Below are 4,699 nucleotides of genomic sequence, written 5' to 3' on the forward strand. Positions count from 1 at the left end.
CTCTCTCTCTCTCTCCACACACACACACACACACACACACACACACACAATAGAGAGAGAGAGAAAGAAAGGGGGGAAGGGAACATAAGAGAGAGGAGAGGGAGGGAGCATACCTGGCTCTCCCTCCTCTCCTCGTGTGTGTGTGTGTGTGTGTGAGAGAGAGAGAGAGAGAGAGGGAGAGAGAGAGAGAGGGGCGGGCATGTATACCTATTGTGCAGAGAGCGCCGAAACTCAGATCTACAGATCTGAGTTTCGGGTGCCCTCAAATTATTTTTACAGAGTCGACGTCTCTATGAGCGTCTCTATAAGCGTTTCTATGAACGTCGTTATGAGCGTCTCTATAGCGTCTCTATGAGCATCTCTATAGTCTTTATTACATAGTAATGCCTATAACGATGCCGGGCTTTTTTCCATTTGAACGTCGCACTACGAGTGTCGCTCCATTGAAGGACCTCCCGTAGTGTGCTCTGAATATGATAGCCGCAGTTGCGTTCGTTGGTGGGGGAGTCGGGGAAGACGTGTACCGATTCTGTCAGTTTGGGAGCTGCTTCAGGTTGTCCGACTGCGGCTTCAATATGAGGCGCGTGACTTCGAGCAAAAGGGCCCTTTGATTGGTCGAACACCCAACATCTCATATCTCATATGACCCTTTATGGGGAACGAAGTTTCCTAAGTACTTCCTTGCTCTTGGTCTAGGGATTCTGATCTTGTTGTGAACGCCAAAACCTTCGTGTGCTGAAAGGTCCTCTCAAATTTTCTGACGTATGATCGTGGAACGCGTCCTCTTGACCCCGGCCATGGCTTCCTCATCGGGGTATCTGACCCTTCGCCAACAGCTATAAGGAGAAACTTTCCTTGCCTAAATGAGTAAAAGCAGAAGAGCAAAAGCAGCAGCTAGTATTCCTACACATGAGCGGGGTTTACTACAGATCCTCAAGGGTTAGTTGCTTGCTTGCAGCCGCTGTAGCAGGTGGATGGATCCCTAGAGCACTGGCTCAGAATGTGGCCGTTTCTGCTACTGCTGCTTGGTCGTCCCAAATTGTAGCATTCTGGGGCGCTGTCGGGATTGGCGTCAGAGCCAGCTCCAGACTCCAATCCAGCAATTCCTTCACCTCTATTTTTGCTTCCCTCTCTGCGTTTTGGAGAGCCAAGGCAGCAATGTCTGCGCTCCGTTGCGGGGAATGGTACCTCATGTCCCCGGGCTACAATGGGAGCGGAGTTCGCTTGGATGTGGTGTTGATATGCTGGTCCAATCCCCATCAGCTCTGGCAGGCATGCCTTCAAGTGGCCATACTTGCTGAGGTTGTGGGCCGCCAGAAATGGGTGGTTCTTGTGGTTGGACGCCACGTATCAACACCGCACATCACCCCTGGCGCTTACTGGACCCAATCCCCTAGACATTCTGACTTGTGCACTACCCGGTTTGCCGACACTCTGGGTGGCACCTACACTTCTTTCACAGATGAGGATAAGTTCCAGGCCACGTCCAGTATTACTATGCCACCAGTGTGCAGGGTCAGCCGAATGACAACCCCAATCTCATCAATGTCATAGCCCAGCTGCTATGTGAGGATGCCTTGGACGTCAAGCGACCGACCCGCGGTGCAATCATGAGTGAAGTACCAGTAGAAGTCCAACAGACAGAAGGAATAGCAAGGCACGTCACCTCTTATCAAATTGTGGGTGCCACCTTGCCTTATGTGTCTATTGAGAAGGCTACGAGCAGCTTTGCAGCTAGCCGGACGCTTGCGGTGAAGAGTTCGACCCTTCTCTACTGCATTGTTCACACAATGGTATGTGTGGCTGTGGGCCTCATGGGTGCAGCTTCAGGAAGAGGCTTGGCTGTCTGGCTTTTCACACCACGGATGGTCATGTCCAAGCTTGGAGCCGAAGCACTCGCAGGTGATGATTTCCTGTTGTCCCTTTTGGGTTTCAACAAATTACGTCTTATCTATACATCACAGGCGGGTAATCTTATCAGCCTTGCCAATGATGCATTTCTTCCATGTGAAGCTGCCAGGCACACAAGAAGTATGTCTGTTATACTTGCCCTACTTCTCAACTTCGTGGAGCTGGCTCTGATTGGGAGCGGCTGGCTTTATGGTTCGCTCAAGGCACAGAGGATGGCACCTAGAGGCGTGGTGGGGCATGGTATGTTGTGTCTGGCAACGGTGGTGGCCACAGGACTCTCATTTCGCACTATGTACAGCGTCTACTACCAACAGTTTCAGCCAGATTGATTGGCATTTTTAATGAGACTCGATACGTGCTGCATATTGTAGCAAAGGACTGCCGCATCACAGGACTCTTCCCAGTGTCATCATCCAAATACCTAGGATTTGTTTCAGACATAATTGCAAAGACAGAGGATGATACAATGAGCATGACAGCAGGGCTATCCCTCATGCGGCACCCAACATTCAGCCTTGAGGTCTGCCAGCATGCAGCCTTGGAGTGTCTGCAATATTCATATCAAGGAGATACCATAGTGCAGGAGGGGAACAAGAAAATAACGGCGGCAAGAGAATACCCATGGGTACAAGTTTGTATATGTGTTTGTCTCACGTTCCTCTGCTCTGTGTTTGCAGTTGTGTTTGCATACTTGGATGTATTGCCAACGTGGAGCAAACTTTTGGCTGAGGTGCTGCTTGCCACAAGTGGAGTCTGGTTCACTGCGTTGGGTCGAGTGTCGAAGCTGCCGCAAACCACAGCACTGTCATCTGCCACATGGTTGCCACTATGGTAGCATCTGCTGTGTGGTATGTTGGTGTCAAGGATGTTGGGTAATTAAGGAGCAAACCCTTTTTATTTCAAGATAACGCATACTCATCAAAGAAGGAAGTATTGTGTACAGCCCTAATCATAATCAACCTAAGCTGTGTGTTGTGATTCCTACAGCTGCCAAGTATGTTCTACGGAGGTTCCATATGAAAAAACACGAGACATTTCAATGCTTCTAGTGATTTTTTTATTTCTGCAGCCAAGCACAAAGGCAATTCTACATTGTACATTCCTTGTGCCTCTTTTAAAGTGAGGCCTTCTAAAACAAGATAATACTTTCTATACTTGAACAATCTGACGTTTGCAACAAGCTGCTATTGCACAACCATGTGCCCTCACTTAGGCTAGGTTCAATGGAGGTGGAGGCAAGCAACTCATGTCAACTTGTTCCTATTGCCTTTCTGTCACACATGTAAGAAAGTATTTGTTGCTTAATTGATCTTATGGTTCATCATTCTTTGATACAAAATAACTCGACTCTGCCTAAATGATAAAAGAGATCATTTTTCAATTTGAAGTAAATATTGATGATTATGGATACTAGCATTTGATGTGATTGTACCAGTACAAGTGCGCATGGATGCAGATTGCATCCTACACAAAAAAAAGCAATCAAGAGCTTGATAGAGTCAAATTACCCCCCCCAAAAAATATTGGATTCTTTCCAAAAGCATGAATGCATTGAAAAATATTTGGTGACAGAGTTTTGCAAATGGTCAACTATAAGCAACTGCCACCATCACTACTTATTTTCATCACTTGAGGGTAGATTTGTCGGTTTCAAGGGCATGGTTCTAGTGTGAGCTTTGTTACAAACATGGACCAAGAGGTGCTAGGGTAGTGCACATGCAAACTCATGGTGTACGTGAGTGAGAGAATATGCAAGAAGTGTAGCTCAAGCAAATTAGGTTCCGAGATAGATTAGTTTGGACTCATAAACACGATCTTGAGACAAGTGTAGTGATCACAAGTTCACAAGGAGAAATGTACTCATGTAAAGAAAACTTGGGTGGATTTTCATTGAGAAATGGGCCCCTTTTATACCATGCCATACACACTTGCATTACATTTGGGTTTATAGCCCTCTCCTCTTTATCCTTCACTCTCAACTAGACTCACCATAATCTTCAACACCCTCCCTCAAAGATACAATCTTTGCACTGCTATGTCATTTATGCCTACTTTCATAGTAGCATAACGCGTCCATGGTGCCCCAAACTCCTTTAGCCCAATAATGGCTAGCCCAAGCCTTGAAAAGTGCACAAAAATAGAACTTCAAATACAACAAGGGTAAATTAGAAGAAACGGTTGCTACTTGCTTCTTCCACTACAAGAGGTTGTGTGCTCTTGTGACGCTTTTAGCGATCAAATACACTAGGTTTTTATAACCCCCGGCGTCGCTAAGAGCGTCGCTATCAGCGTGGATACGGGGACGTCGCTATATGCGTCGCTATGAACGTCGCTATATAACGACGCCTATAGTGACAATTATAGAGAGGATGCAGAGCCATCTATAGCAACGCTGCAGAGGCTTATATAGCGACGTTCATAGCGACAGCCGAGAGGAAATTTTTTTTGTGGCAGGGCATTCACCCATTGAATGTTTCATACATATTCTTCACCTTTGAAAAAAAGTGCAAAGGTAGATATAGACCCAAAATAGTCACCTACAAGACAATATAACCATTAACTCCATCATCCATAGTACGTATTGTTTGACAAACAAAAATACAAAGTGACAAGCGTGAATTGATGAAAGTAAATCAATGACAATTGTACACATACGCAAAATCACTTGATTGTTAAACTTTGCAAATGTAATAGTTACAAACCATTGTCATTATTTAAAAAATATACATGATTTTCAAAAAGACGTATGAAAGTCGTCTCATGATACATAAGCTATGACAAAAAGAAA

The 4,699-nt window shown here is 45.6% G+C and overlaps 1 pseudogene; it reads left to right on the forward strand.

The window, feature by feature from the left end:
• Positions 1–807: 807 nt before the first annotated feature.
• LOC147450150 (uncharacterized) lies at positions 808–3,065 on the forward strand (annotated as a pseudogene).
• The last annotated feature ends 1,634 nt before the right edge of the window (positions 3,066–4,699 follow it).

This window comes from Adiantum capillus-veneris, chromosome 9 (genome assembly GCF_014529385.1).
Source record: "Adiantum capillus-veneris isolate H3 chromosome 9, ASM1452938v2, whole genome shotgun sequence".
In the NCBI taxonomy this organism is placed as follows: domain Eukaryota; kingdom Viridiplantae; phylum Streptophyta; class Polypodiopsida; order Polypodiales; family Pteridaceae; genus Adiantum; species Adiantum capillus-veneris.